The sequence below is a fragment of the Loxodonta africana genome, chromosome 3 (assembly GCF_030014295.1).
Source record: "Loxodonta africana isolate mLoxAfr1 chromosome 3, mLoxAfr1.hap2, whole genome shotgun sequence".
Lineage (NCBI taxonomy): Eukaryota > Metazoa > Chordata > Mammalia > Proboscidea > Elephantidae > Loxodonta > Loxodonta africana.
In genome coordinates this window covers 53,610,060-53,625,572 of record NC_087344.1, presented here as the reverse complement: position 1 = coordinate 53,625,572, position 15,513 = coordinate 53,610,060, and the positions used below count along the sequence as shown (strand labels likewise).

Below are 15,513 nucleotides of genomic sequence, written 5' to 3'. Positions count from 1 at the left end.
GTTCAGGCCCTGCCACGACAATGTAATGAGTCCATCCCCTTGAGCTGTGTTTAGTCATTAATCCCTCTTTTGGCACGGGCATTGCCAGTCTAATTACCTGTCCCAGCAATGCCTGGTGCCTGCCACCTTCCCCGACCAGTTATGACAATTACGGTGCTGCACATACAGGCAGTCCCTGCCACGAGCCAGCTTCAGTTGCACAAGCCCCATGTGTAATTGGTTTCCTTGGTCTCTGCCACTCTTCCTTCCTTCCTCCCTGGTAATTGCTCAGGAATGTTCTACTCCTCTTATCTACAGCTGCCTGGCTGTGTGACCTTGGGCATGTCACTTCACACTTCTGAGCTTCAGTTTTCTCATTTACCACTGGTCTGGACTTCTGAAAGTCCTCCTCTGACTTTCTGGGGCGTTCCATGCTCTTTGTTTTTTCCACCATACATGGAACCTGTTTGGGCTTGCCTCTCCTTATTTAATCCAAGTGGAAGCCATCCTTTCCATTTTACAGATGGGGAGACTGAGGCCTGGAGAGCAACTTGCTCAAGACCCAGAGCTTGAACCTAGGTAGGAGTATGGTCAGCTCTTGTTCCATGGCTCTCTTTGGCTGCCTTCCCCTCGTTTGTCCAAGTTGCAGATGATAAGGAACGCTTGGGATCCGGGCAGTTAGCCCAGGGTTTCTGGGGTGAATCAGCGTGCTCCAAGCAAGTGATATGGCTCTGATGGGGAGATGACATGGAGCTGCTGACCCACAGTGCCCCACATTTACCTGCAAGGCAGCACAGTCGCTTGGAATAAACAACGAGAGACCCAAAGTGCACATTAGGTTTCCAAAATAGCCTTGGGAGTTGCTGTTTTTCTCAAAGCTGTAAATATACTCCTGGGTGGGGCCCCCACACCCTCCCATGCACAGACCCCCTAGGCCTCTTGCTCCTTGGCTTGGGGGACCAGAGACCTGGGGCTCAGACCCCCTGGCTGGCCCTGGACTTGAGCAAGAGCTGGAAGCCAGACACTGAAAGTGGCTGACTCTGGGGGTGGGGCTGAGAGTGGAGGTAGGAGGTTCTGGAAGCTTTCCAGGTCTAGACAGAAAGGCAGGGTCCCAGGGACGGACAGCCATGGGCACACCCTTCCCGTCGTCTGCCCCATGTGAGGTGGGCCCAGGCGCTGACATGGATGAGGGGGTAGTGAAGGAGAGTGGCAGAGCTGCAGGGACTGGGGGGTTGTCTTGAGAAGCCAAAGCCTGATCGGCTCCAGATTGGATCTCCTAAGGAAGGCCTGCTTCCAGGGCAGGAAGCAGCCAGCCAATGCCCAGATCTTTGCACTTTGGGTTGGAGGGATTGGGGACCTGAGACTAGCAGAGCTGGCGTGGAGTGCCCGGGCTGGAGAGTGCTGGAACATGTCTGCCCCTCTTTTGGTGGGAGGGAGACTGGGAGGGAGACTAGGAGGGAGAATGCTCTTACTCCACTCCTGTGTCCCCGCACTTGGCTCCCGCGTGGGCACTTGGGAAGTGTTTGTTGACTCTAATGCGGGGGAAAGAAGATGAAATCTAAGCCAGCAGCCAGGCAGAGTTGGGCTGCAATGGGTGCTCCGAAGCATCTCCAGAAATGTTCAAAACACACTCACGGATGCAGGTCTGGTGCCAGGCACTGGGAGGTGGTGCTGAATTGGACACGGCGGATGTAAGAAGTCCTCCTCTTTGCCTTTGACAGCCTCGCGTGTTACCAGGCATTGATAGCAGGGGGCTGGTTTGGCACTCAGGCAGCCTGTCTGCTGCCAGGCCTCTGGCCAGTCCACGTAGCAGGGCTGCCATGCCAAGCTGAACCAACCACTCTGCATACCCTGAAAGACAGCATAAAGGCCGTGTTCCATGACTAATCACAGCTTCCATTTATTGAACATTTACTAGGGGCTGGGCCCTGTTCTAAGTGCTTAACCTGTGATGACTCATTTAATCCCACAGCCCCACGGGGTAGGTACTTCAGTAACCAGTCGACTCATAGCAACCTCATGTGTGCCAGAGTAGAACTGTGCTCCGTAGGGCTTTCACTGGCCGCTCACCAGGCATTTCTTCCAAAGTGCTTTGAGTGGACTCAAACCTCCAACCTTTTGGTTAGCAGCTGAACACGTTAACCGTTTGCACCACTGAGGGACTCTGGTGCTTCCATTAGCTCCTGCTTTAAAAAAAAATCACCCTTGAGCACAGGAGGTTAAGCGGGGCTTGATGAGAAACTGCAGCCTTCATTCCCATGGTGTCCATAGAGCAGCAAAACTGGAAAGAAACAGATCGTTTTACAGACGAGGAAACCGAGACCCAGAAAGACAAGGGTTCTGGTTCAGTCCCCAGAGCTAGTCAGTGACGGGGAGAGCAGGGAAGGGAGGGCAGTGCCTGCATATATCATTTTCTTCACAAACCACAGACCTTTATGATCCCCATTTCACAGATGACACAATGGAGGCATATGACAGGAACTCATTTGCCCGTTTGCCCAGGAACATATGGCCAGTATTGTTGGGATATGAAGCCAGTTCTGTCCGACTCCAAACCTGATGGCTTTTTTGCTTACCCCATGCTGGCCCCAGCTGATTGTAGGGGTGAGGTGGGTGGCTAGCTGTGGGCTCCCCAACACCAGAGCCATGGGACACGGTTCAGGCTCATCAGGGAAGATGGTGGTATTCAAAGGCCTTTCTGTACCCTGGTCTGGGGCCCTGAGAAGTGAGTTAACAGGCACAGCAAAAACCCTTTGGCCTTTTCCAAGTCACAGCCTGTGGCCCCATGTGCGCACATCAGTGCACTTGGTCTTGGCAGTGTAACTTGGGGGCATTTCCCACCAATGTGCTGGGGGGCAGAGGTGGGGGTGGGGCCTATGTTGCTGATGAGGAGCTGTCCTTACCATTGAGAGGCAGCTCAAGCTGGGAGTCAGATGGACTGGGTTTGACTTTAAGCAAGTCATCCCACCTGTCTGAGACCCAGTGTGGGGTAGGAACTTGTTGGGGCTCAGTTTACTCATCTGTAAAGTGGGAATGCTCACACCTGGCTTACAGAGTGGTGGTGAGAATTAGAGATGGTGGGAACAAAGCGATTAGTAGAGACTGGTGAGAGAGGCAGAGATGGGAAGATCTCTGGTTCCCTGGATGGCAGGATACAGCACTTGGAGATGAATAGTGACTTATTTTGGGGAAGTCATGAAGGACTCCTTGGAGCAGGTGATGAAGGTATGCCCACTCCTGGAAAAAAATGGGAATGGTGCCCCAGAAACCTCCCGGTGGCCTGCAATGTGGGACCCAGATTCCTCCTCACTGTGAGATGGTCCTTGAGTCACTTTCCTTCTCAGAGCTGCCTGGTCTGAGGGGCAGTACTCACTCGGGTGTGGCTTCTAAATAGGCACCAAAGGAGGGCACTGCCCAGCCTGCAGCTCCGGATCGTGAGCATCCACAGAGCTATTGCTTCTCTAAGGGTGTTTTCAATAAATGGCACCAAAGAGGGAGTGACGCTGGAAACCTGGGCGCGTACTGACGCTGCTGTGAAATTGGAACAGGTGGCTCATCGAAGGCAGGTGACCAGGACCTTTTCTGGGTCCTGCTCTGCCTCTGAAAGCCAGCCACTGGTCTGGGAGAATGCCCTTTGAATGCTTGTGTTTGTTGGGGTGACACCACGAGACCAGCTGGTCTCTGGCTGGCGGTACCTCTCCTGCCTGGGGTCTTACCTGCTGGCATGGTGACCTTTGTCAGGACAGACCTCAAAGGGCCAAGCAGGTGTCCATTAATTCTCAAGTTACGGCCAACAAGCGTGGAGGATGGAAGCAGGACATTTGCTGGGCTTTACTGGCAGGAGGAATCGGTGGCATTAGCATCTGGCTTCTTTCCCTCTACCACCCCTGCCCCCATGTATCATCCACCTCGGTCACCCAGCCACGGCATAGCAGCATCTAGCTCATTGTCATCATCATCATCAATGCAGTGTAGTGACTCTGGAGTCAAAGAGTCCTGGTTCAAGTCTGGCCCCATCGCTTACAGTGTGGTCCTCAGCCATTCTATCAATCTATGGAAGACATCTGTCATTAGGAGGTCATGGGGATGAGATGTAATCATTGATGACACCGACTGCAGGCTCACATTTTTCTGTTGAATATTTGCAAGAACACCTCTGGGGTAGGTGGTGTTGCTGAGGCCCAGAGAGGGTCAGTAACTTGCTCAGGGTCCCAGAGCTGGCAAGGTGTAGAGCTGGGATTTGATCTCAGGGCCCTCTGGCTCCAGACACCCTGCTCTTCTCTTCACAACACATGCTGGTTTGAACTCAAGACCTAATGTCCTAGCTGGCTTTTGAGACTTTGTGGTTAGTTAGGTAACTTTGTGGTAAGTATGGAGTGCCTGTCCAGGGAACATGGACGGCATATTCTTGCTTGGCTGGGTGGGCCATCTTCGGTTGCCAGGAGACAGGTGGGGACAGTATGGATGACTGCAGGAAGCCCATCCACGCTGCACATGGGTGGGGCTCACTTTCTCTTCCTTGCTGGGAAAATTCATGAGGAACTGGATTCCAGTGCCACCTCTGCCAGTTGCTGCCGGATGACCACAGAGGGTCAGGGCAGGGTGAAGAAGTGTCCCTTCTTAGGTGGCCCAGCCTTCACCCGCCCACCAGTCTCTCCCCCTCCCCTGGGTGCACACAGCCAGGGTAATACCAGTAATAAGAATAGCTACTGTTCATCAAGGGCACTTGTGTGCCCCTGTCTCACTTGAGCCTGCTCGTTTAATTCGTCCATGAGCCCTATTGTTGTTAGTTGCTCTCGAGTCAGTTCCAACTCATGGCGACCCCATGTATGCAGAGTAGAACTGTTCCATAGGGTTTTCAAGGCCGTGACCTTTCAGAAGCAGATCGCCAGGCCTGTCTTCCAAAGAGCCTCTGGGTGGGTTCTAACCACCAACCTTTTGGTTAGTAGTCGAACACGTAACCGTTTGTGCCATCAAGGACTCCCTATGAACCCTACAAGGTAGGAATTATAATTCCCATTTTACAGATGAGGAAACTGAGGGTTCTAGCTAGAAATAAGTAGACCCTCTGGGGATCATACAGTGGCAGACCGCTTTCTCAGTGGCCTGCCCTTTCTAGTGGGGATGGGCAGAGACTCTTGCTGTCTTTGACTCTGTAAGGCCTGTGTGCCCGTGGCAAGCCCTCAGTGTCTGTGGAATGAATGAATGGACAAATGGTTGAATGAATGCATGCTGCCACCCCATCCCCTGCTTGTCAGTGAAGGAGAGAGAGATTGCTAAGGGAATGTCTGGTGTCCTGATGCCATTACCCAGGGTAACTCTGGATCCAGTTGGTATCCCTGAGGTTGTCCCTATCTCGGGCTCCAATGAAGGGCCACATCCAGGGGCTGCAAATAGCCTGCAGTTGTCAAATCCACATAGATTCTTAGGGACCAGGTTATAGATGGGGAGATGGAGGCCCAGGATGGGGAATGGACTTGCCCAGGGTCATGCAGTGAATCTGGGACTCGAACCAGCATCCTTGCCTCCTAGCTCAGCACCTTCTCTTCGACTGTGTGCTTGCCTGTGGACATTGGACCCCTGCCCACCCCCTGAGCACCTCACACAGACCTCGCCCACTGGGTCTCTGGAGGAGGCTGTCGTTTCAGGGGAAGGCAGGCAGGTCTGTATGTCTGTCCATGTGGGTGGCAGTGTGCTGGGTGGAGGGGCACACTCAAACCCTGCCCCATCTCCCACTTGCAGCCTGTGCTCAGGCCTGCCCAGGCCATTACCGCCCGCCTGTAATGGAATCGGCTGCCCCGGTTAAGTGTTCACATTAAATTAATACCTCCTCCGTGGAGACAATCAGTTGGCATTTAATTTGGGTTTCCTTCCGCAAGCAGTAGAGTGCAGCTGGGTAGCCAGGCTGTTGGTGGGCACATCTGTGAGGTGTCCCTTCCCTGGGATCAGGAGCTCTGTGGAGATGGCAGAGAAAAGCCGTGGGGATGGTGGTGCCTGTGGGGGGCGGGGCTTGGGGGCCTGGGCAGAAGGGTGAGTTAAGGGGGCCTCCTGCACCTGGGCAGGTGGCTTGAGCTTGCTGGCCCTCTGTTTCCTAGGGAGGGGAGGTTCACAGTAAACCAGGTGGGAGATGGCCATCCAGCCGTGAGGAACTTGGTTGTGTTTGTGTGTGTCGCTGCCCGGGAGGGTGGACCCTGGCTGTTGGCAGCAGCGCCCTGGGAGTGGTGGGTTCCCATCATTTTATTTCCAGCCCATCCTGCTCCCACTGCCCTCCTTGCTTACCTGTATTCTTTCTTCTGCCACAAGCACGAATTGTTTGCGCTAGTAAGAAAGCGGGGGAGATTGGTGTAGAATGAGAAAGTTGACTCAGTGATTTTTAAACTCCCCGGAAGGGTCTTAGCAGAAGTGGGGGCAAAGGGGTGGTCTCTGCATCTTCACCCACAGCCCTGACTCCACTAGAACCCACTTGGATCTGTGCTGCTATCAGCTTCTGTGAAATTTCATTTGAAGAAAGGGTCCCTGGTCTGCCCCTGCTCTTCCTCCAGCTTGGGTATTATTCTGGAGAAGAACCTACCTGTCTGGGCTCCTGGGCTCGGCCCGGCCCCTCCACTGTCTGCTGTGAAGCGTTGTGCCAGCTCTGCCCACCCCAGGGGTAGGACAGGTACCTCTATACATCTGAGGGTGGGTAAAACAGGAGCCAGGTGCAGCACAGAGCTAAAGGGGACACAGGCTGGGCTAAATGTCCCGAGGTCAGAGTCACTGGCTCCCAGCATGCCCTGGCAGCCCCTGGCAGCCTGCACCCGGCCCTGCTGCAGAGGATGAGTGCCAGGGTGGAGCAGAGAGGCACCCAGCCTGTGGCCACGAGGAGAAAGCTGCCCTCCGCCCCTACCTGCCCTCCGCTGGAAGCCAGGCCCACGCTTGGCCCGGAATGATGTTTTCCACCAACAGTTCTAGCCCAGCCTCACCTGAGCTAGTTTCCCATCACCTGAGTGAGTTGGCCTGGGTGTGCCTCACCTTCCCCAGCAAGGCGTGGACCATTCCTGTGGCTCCCTCCCAGCCTGTCTACTGTTGGAGCCCTGGCGCTCTAAAGTTCAAATTGAGCAGCTGAGCATTCATTTTCTGCTGTGGGCTGGGGTGGGACTGGATGTTTTCACCAGCTGCCTCATGTAGTTCTCACAGCCACTGTCTAAAGCGGGTAGTGTGCTCCCCATCTTATAGGTGGGGAAACTGAGTCCCACAGAGGGCGATGGACTTGCCCAAGGTCACACAGCTGGTAAGTGGTGGAGGCAGGATTAGAACCCAGGTTCTTGTTGCTCAGGAGTCGCCAGGAGTCTCCCTGGAGATTCCTGAGGTTCAGGGCTATCCTAGAGCCTTAACTGCCTTGCTGGAGCTTTACCCACTTTCCTGTGGAACTGGAGCCCTGAGCCCCTTTCTCTGATAGGACAGGAAGTGAAAAATCTGTGAGTCATTCTCTGCCAGTGACTTCAGCTTGGGTTTCCATGCCTCTGTAGGCTGGGCTTTGTCAGCCCCTTTCCTGTGGGTCTGTGTGTCATCATGAGCTGATAGGGGGTGGGGGTGGGGGAGGCAATGGCCCTGAGTGTTGGCTGGGGGAGGGGACCCGGGTAGAAGCTGCCCACCCATCCCCCAGTGGCCAGCCAAGACTTCTGGTCCATCACATGGCCACAGTGTGGGGCCTCAGGAATGCGGGGAGACCACATCTGACTGGGTGTGGTGCTGCCGCCTCCCTCTCTGCCACCTCCCCTGCCACTTCCCCATCCTGGCCACCGGCCTCCTGCATGGGCTCCGTTCTGCTAAGATGGGGGTGAGGCCCCCCTGTGCTCAGCTGCAGTGTCATTTTGTAGAGTCATTTCCTCTCCCTGCACCATTGTCCTGATGTCCCTGCCTCCCCTCCTGACCCCCAAGGGTTGTGGGAAGTGGGAGTGAGAAGGTTTCTCCTTCTCCCTGCCTGCTTGCTGTCCTGGAAGTCCTCCCCCTGCCTGGGGGAGAGAGGTCTGGAGCCAGTGCACCAGCATGGAGCCTGTGCTAGGAAAGTGGCTGAAGCCTTGACAGGGAGTGGGGTGAGCAGGGGGCTGAGGAGTGAGTGCTGCTTGGATTCATTCATTCATTCAACTAATTCAGTAATACCTGACCCCTTACCAAGTGCTGGGTGGGTTAGGAGCAAGGAGTGCAGCAGGGAACACAGTCATGACAGTTATTATCCCCAGAACTCTGTCTGGGCCGGTACGGATGGCTGGACCCCAGCTCTGACCCGATTCCTCCCACGACTGTGATGGTAGCGGCTCCTTTTCTGGGCCCCTCTTTTCCTACCTAGACAGGGGTCTCAGCACTTGTTCCTTCTTGCCCCATCTGGGCACAGGTGCCTCCAGACTCCTGAAATGAGTGCTGGAGTGCTTCACCCAGCTGCCTGCCTGCCTGCCTGCCTGCCTGCCTGCCTGCTTGCCTGCCTGCCTGCCCACCTGCCCCACACAAACCCGACTTCCGACTCCTGGAACTCTGATTGGATTTTCCTGCTATTTCGTGTGGGCACTGAAGCCCTCCATGCCTGCCCTCCCCTTGCCCCACCTCCCTGCCTCTGCCACCATGTGTGGCTCACTCCTGGCAGGATTCCAGGTGTCTCCAGGTGTCAGCGCCATCCTCCTTGGGATCCTGATTTCACACTCGGCTCCACATTCCAGACAGGGGAGGGCTTGGACACTTGGGTCAGTGCTGGGGAGATTTGGATGGCTGAGTCACAGAGGGCAGGGGCCAAGGCCCTGCCAGGAGATGGGCTCTGAGTCTTAGCTCCAGTTTAGCAGAGCCGATCCTGAGCGGGGGGCCAGTCACGTGACCATTAGCGCGTATGGGGAGCAGTATCTCTGGGTGTGTTGGGCACACACTTTGTCTCATTTTCAGATGGAGAGGCTGAGCCTCTGAGAGATGGAGGCAGATGCCCACTCACACAACCAGGAGAAGCGGTTGGAATTTAGACTCCCATCTCTCTGCCTCCCCATCATGAGCTCTGACTGGGCCAGGCGAGTGGAGGGTACTTTGCCATCAAACTGCTGTGTGACCCTGGGCTGGATGCTGTCTCTCCTGGGCCTCAGTTTCCTTATCTGTATGCTCAGAGGTTTGGACTAGATAAATTCTGTGGTACCTTTCAGCCTTTTGGAGATGTCCTCTCTGTAAAAGAGAAATAACTGCTTCTTCCTGGGTGTGTGATCTTGGGGAAGGTACTTCATTGTTTTATACTTTGGCTTCTTTATCAGTACAGTGGGGATAATGAAGACTCCTACCTCAAGGTAGCACAACGATTAAGTGCTTGGCTGCTAGCTGACAGGCTGGCAGTTTGAACCCACCTGGTGGCCCTGTGAGTGAAAGATCTGCTCTCGTCAGGATTGCAGCCAGGGAAATCCTACAGGGCAGTTCTGCTCTGTCACGTAAGGTTGCCACAAGTTGGAATCGTACTTAATGGCACCTAACAACAACAACACCTCAAGGTTATTATGAGAGTTAAATGAAGTAATGGGTTTGAAGCACCTGCGATTCTTAAGCATTCAGTGTTAGCTGCTGCTAGTATTATTATTACCCTGAGCATTTTCATTATTATTATCATCATCACCAGCATTACCTGCTCTGCCTACTTCTGAGGCTAGCTGGAGCATCTGTGGATTGAGCATTTCGAGACAACTGCTAGTGTACAAGGCTGGGATTGCAGGGTGTCTGCAGCTCGGGGCGAGGGAGAGCATTCTGGGGGCAGGGCGGTAGGGTGAGAAGAGGTCTCAGTGGTATGGTTGGGACAAGAATGGAATTTGGCGCTGGGGCCAGCGGACTCTGGCAGTCAGGCCAGGCTGGGGGCCTAAGAACTTTCTGCAGCCATCACGCTGCCTAGTATCATGGGGCTGGCTTCTTTGGGTGAGAGCTGCGCATGACGGAATACTATGGCCAAGCTGCCCAGGGGAACAGGATCCTGGGGCCTGGCTGGCTCAAACCAGAGACCAGACAGAGTTCAAGGAGGGAAAGCAATTGAAACGGATGCTGAGGCTTGGGGTAGAGATGACATTTGAGACAAGCCTGGGAGAATGGATAAGATTTCAGGAGGCTGAGAAGGAGGGAGGGAAGGGGAAACCAGTTACCTAGTCTCTGAACCTCTGTTTCCTCATCTACAAAACGGAGAGGATCCCGAGAAGAGGATTAAGTGATACCTTATATGTATTATGTGGTCCCTTCTCTTCCTTCTCTTACCCAGCGTTTGAAGAGGGAAGAAGAATTTGGGAGTTTTATGAGACCCAGAGGCAGTCGTTCAAACAGAGCAAGGGGAAACTGCGTGGTTTAAAATCAGGAAAAGTGTGCATCAGGGTTGTATCCTTTCTCCATACTTATTCAACCTGTATGCTGATGAATACGAAGAACGGGGCATCAGGATTGGAGGAAGACTCATTAACAACCTGCGATATGCAGATGACACAACCTCGCTTGCTGAAAGTGAAGAAGACTTAAAGCACTTACTGATGAAGATCAAAGACCACAGCCTTCAGTATGGATTATGCCTCAACATAAAGAAAACAAAAATTCTCACAACTGGACCAATGAGTAGAGAAAATATTGATGTTGTTAAGGATTTCATCTTACTTGGGTTCACAATCAATGCCCAAGGAAACAGCAGTCAAGAAATCAAAGGACATATTGCATTGGGCAAACCTGCTGCAAAAGACGTCTTTAAAGTGTTAAAAAACAAAGATGTCGCCTTGAGGACTAAGGTGTGCCTGACCCAAGCCATGTTATTTTCAGTCACCTCATATGCATGCGAAAGTTGGGCAATGAATAAGGAAGACCAAAGAAGAATTGATGCCTTTGAATTATGGTGCTGGTGAAGAATATTTGATATACCATGGACTGCCAGAAAAATGAACAAGTCTGTTTTGGAAGAAGTACAGCCAGAGTGCTCCTTAGAAGCAGGCACAGGCAACTTCTTATCATGCACTTTGGCGTGTTATCAGAGGGACCAGTCCTTGGAGAGGGATGCCATGCTTGGCAAAGTAGAGCATTTGCAAAAAAGAGGAAGACCCTCAATGAGATGGATTGATAGAGTGGCTGCAGCAATGGGCTTAAACATAGCAGTGATTGTGAGGATGGCACAGGACTGAGCAATATTTTTTTCTGTTGTACATAGGGTCACTATGAGTCAGAACCAACTTGACGGCACCTAACAACAACAACATAAGCTGTTGGATGAAGGGTGGGCAGAGATGGATCTCAGTGATTCAGACCATCTTGGCCCTGTTTGCTCTGGGCCTTCATTTTCCCACCTGTAAAATGGGGAGAGGAGTTTCTCTGTAGCTTCACAGCCCACTGCATGGGAGGCAATGGGACCAAGTAGACCTACGTAAAGGCCCCAGCCTCCTACAGAGAGTTGGGATACGCATGTCACCCTGATTTCCGCCAGCGACAGGTCCTTCAATATCCTGGGGTCTTTCGACCAGGAGGAACCCCCTCCCTGCATGGCAGAGAAGTTCCTGGACTGCTGAGGAAGACTCAGGAGACTTTCACCCTTGTGCTGCAAAAGTTGTCTTTGTTAGCCCCCGTCCTCTAGATCTCAAAGGGCATCTAAAGCAGCCCTTTCCACCTGCAAGGGCTCAGGAGTTGGGATAGGCCAGACTGGCTTTGAATCCAGGCTCTGCCATCTCCTAGCAGCAGTGACCTTGGGCAAGTCATTTTGCCTCTCTGAGCGCATTTGCTCAGCTGTGAACTGGACGTAAGAATTGGGACAGCAGAGGCTAGATAGGCTTAAAGGAAACAACACCCACCAAACCCCTGACCCATAGTAGGTGCATCCTCTTCTCAGCAGCAAACAGAACCACTCGCCTATGCCTTCCTGCCCATCCATCTTTGTTCGTGTTGTTCCCTTCGCCTGAAACACCCTCCTGAAACCTTACCCTGTGTGGGCAGATCCAGGTCAGGGGAAGGGATTGTGCCGAGGAAGCAGGTGTTGAAATTTCAGAGCCAGCAACTTGGTTGACTAGTTTTTGGTTAGGCCGAGAGCTCCCTTCCTCTGGGCTGAATCGCAGGGAACGCTGGGTGTCTGGGGCACCTTAAGAAACACATCACCCACCCTTTCACCCCAGGCAGCCAGAGCAGCTGAAGGGCAGAGCTTTTCTGCACCGTCAACATCAGAGCTGATAGAGCCAGGTTTTCCCTGCTGCTGCTAGGAGGGAGGTCAGCATGAGCAGCAGGCTTGGGCTGTCAAGCCAACTGCTGTCGACATGCAAAGGTCTGTGCTCGGTGTCCTGGGAGCAGGCCAGCCAGCTGCCCACCCAGCCCGGCTTTGGAAATGAGTTGACCATAAAATCCTTTGTGCAAGCTCATCTGCTGGGATGCAGCTCAGTCAACACTAGCAAGACGTGGGGTGTGTGCAGAACTCACTCTTAGTTGCCGGCAGGGAGGGGTGAAGGTAGCTTTAGATGGGGTTGTATGGTCTTTCAGAGCCTCACCTCTCAAAGTACCATATGTAGCTCAGCCGTGTGGGAACCCAGCTTCCCAGGGGAGCCTATTAGATGCAGCTTCTGCCCCATGCCAGACCTACTGAACCAGGGTCTTCATGTTATCAGGACCCCCAGGTGATTCGTGTGCACATTACAGTTTGAGACATGATGCTTGAGAGCGTGGGTTAGAACCAGACCAACCTAGGTTTGAGACCTAGCACCCTGCTTCCTAGCTGTGTGACCTTCAGGGCTTTGAACTGGTTTGCCCCAGATATACTGAATCAGAATCTACAGTTTAACAAGATCTCCAGGTGATTCTTATGTACAATAAATTGAGAACCACTGCTCTACTATTGGTTCTCAGAATTGGTCCCTAACCAGCATTAGCATCACCTGGGGATTTGTTAGAAATGCAAATTCTCAGCAGGGTTTGAACCAGAACGAACCTATTCAAGCCCTGATGACCTTAGACAAGTTACTTCACCTCTCTGAACCTCAACTTCCTATCTGCAAAAAAAAAAAAAAAAACCCAAAAAACCCAAACCTGCTGCCATGGGGTCAATTCTGACTCATAGCGACCCTGTAGGACACGGTAGAACTGCCCCACAGGGTTTTCAAGGAGCACCTGATGGATTCGAACTGCCAACCTTTTGGTTAGCAGTCAAACTCTTAACCACTACGCTGCCAGGGTTTCCAAGATAGGTTTGGGTTAGTAATTCATAGTCGGGCTTAAAGAGGGTGATACATGTGTACAAGGCATTGAGCCCAGTGTGGGGGCCCAGTCTCTCTGTGCTCGCTGATAAATGATTGCTACTTCTGCTGTTACTGTGTCTGGAAATCCAAAGTCATGGGCTCATGTTTGTGGGTTGACTTTGGGCAAATAGCTTTCCTCCTCTGGGCCTCATCTTTCCCATCTGTACAATGGGTGTGCTGACTTCTGCCCCACCTTTCTCTTGAGAAGGTTGATCAACGGAAGGATGAGGGGGCACTGTACCTCATCCCCAAGAGACTAGGTAACTGGGAAATGGGTATGTGTGTCAGTGAGATGACCCTGGGTGCCAGCTACCTGCATCTGAGGGGGAAAGCATGTCACTCATCACCCCTCACGGCCCCCTTCTCTGCTGCTCCTCTGTTGCTGCAAGACACAGTGGTAAGGCTGCCCCAGAAGCCAGGCTGCAGCCAGCGCCACATTCAGCTGCCCCTGTGCACCCCCTGTGCTCAGTGCCTTTGGAGTTGAGTCCCCTTCCTCCAGCAGAGTAGCTTGGCCAGGAGAGATGACTCAGCTCAGGACCTGTGCTCCGGGCCTGTGCCTCCCTGGAGGGAAGCCCCAGATGCCCCATGTTGCTTGGTGGGGTGAGGCGGCCTACGTATTTCTCCCCACTTGGGATTCCTGTCCCCTACATTGGGCCTGCCCTTCTCAGTGAGATGCTTGGGGCTGAGTCCTTTCCCTTGACATGTGGGGTGACCTGGGGCAAATTACTTGTACACTCTGGGCCTTGGTTGCTGTATCTATACAATGAGGGGGTCCAGTGGGATGGTCCTGCCTGGGTCTCTCCCTGCCTCTCCTTAGCTTCTTCCATACCTTCCATACCCTTCATCCCTGGCATCAGCCCTAGCCCCAGCCTCACTGCCCTCTCGGCTCTGGATCCTGGAGCCCAAGTCCCCAGCAGCTAGTCGTTGGGGGCTGGTGAGAGACCAGAGCGAACCAGGCAGAGGGAGGGCATGTGTGTCCTCTGGGAGCCCTGGCTGGGCTGCCTCGTGTGGGAGAGAGAAGGAATTTTCCTCTGTGTGTGCAAACAGTATCCGTTTTCTCTTGTTTCCAAAAGCCGGGTGACGTAACCAACTCTTCATCCATTCCTCCCCTCTGGCCTATTTTTAGCTGGCCCTGACAATATCCTAAAAGACTTCCAGACCTCCTCGCTCTAAGGTCTGTCGGGAGGGTGGCAGCGGGTGAGGAAAAGAGAAGCTCGTCTGTCTGCCCTAGGATGGAGAGAGGGAGAGAACCTGTCCTTAGCTTCCTCCGGGAGGGGCCCTGTGTGAGTAGAGTCATGTTAAAGCTCTGGGCTTTGATGGCTCCTGGGTCTGCGGAGCCCAGGGAGGTGGCTAAGAGCACTCAACCTGGAGTCTCACTGCCTGGATTCGAGTCCCTGCTCCACCCTTCCTCATCCTAACCTTGATATGTGACCTTGTGCCTTGCTTTCTTCATCTGTAACATGGGGATAAGATAGTATCTACGCTTTAGGGTTGCTTCAAGGATTGAGTTACTTCATGTACGACAGTAAACACACAAAGAAACAAAACCAGTTGCTTTCGAGTCAACTTTGACTCGTGGTGACCCCGTATGTGTCAGAGTAGAACCGAACTCTATGGAGTTTTCATGGCTGTGACCTTTTGGAAGTAGATTACCAGGCCTTTCCTCTGAGGTGCCTCTGAGTGAATTCAAGCCACCAACCTTTGGTTTAGCAACTGAGTTCTTAACTGTTTGTGCCTCCCAGGGATGCCTGTGTACAACAATATCTGGTACAAAGTAAATGCTCAAAGGAGGTGAGCTTGTACGGTGACGGTTATCGTAGATATTATCATTCAATCCCAAGGAACTGCTTCCACCCCTAATTGAGGCTGAGATACACTGGGACCCCGGTTGTGCCTTCTCCTCTCTATCCTTTCCTTTAACCAATGTGTGCATAAATGAGGTAATACATATAAACCCCTTGAAACAGTGCCTGGCACATTTGTTACTTTGTTGTTAGTTGTTTTCCTAGTTGGCTGTGACTCATGGGGACCCTATGTACAACAGAATCACTTTCCTGTCTGATGCCATCCTCATGATTGCCACATGCATGAGTTTACTGTTGTCTTCCACCCTAGGGGGCTCATCTGCCAGCGCTAAATTGGACATCTGTTATGATCCTTAGGGTTTTCATTGGCCTAATTTTTGGAAGTAGATTGTCAGGCCTTTCTTCCTTGTCTCTCTTAGTCTGGAAGCTTTGCTGAAACCTGTCCAACACGAGTGACTCTGCTGGTATTTGAAATACCGATAACATAGCTTACAGCATCA

The 15,513-nt window shown here is 52.9% G+C and overlaps 1 protein-coding gene across 2 annotated transcripts in view; it reads left to right on the top strand.

Moving 5' to 3' along the window:
- IFFO2 (intermediate filament family orphan 2) overlaps positions 1-15,513 on the top strand; it is a 53,024-nt gene that overhangs the window by 20,640 nt on the left and 16,871 nt on the right. The gene's annotated exons all lie outside the window — the stretch shown is intronic.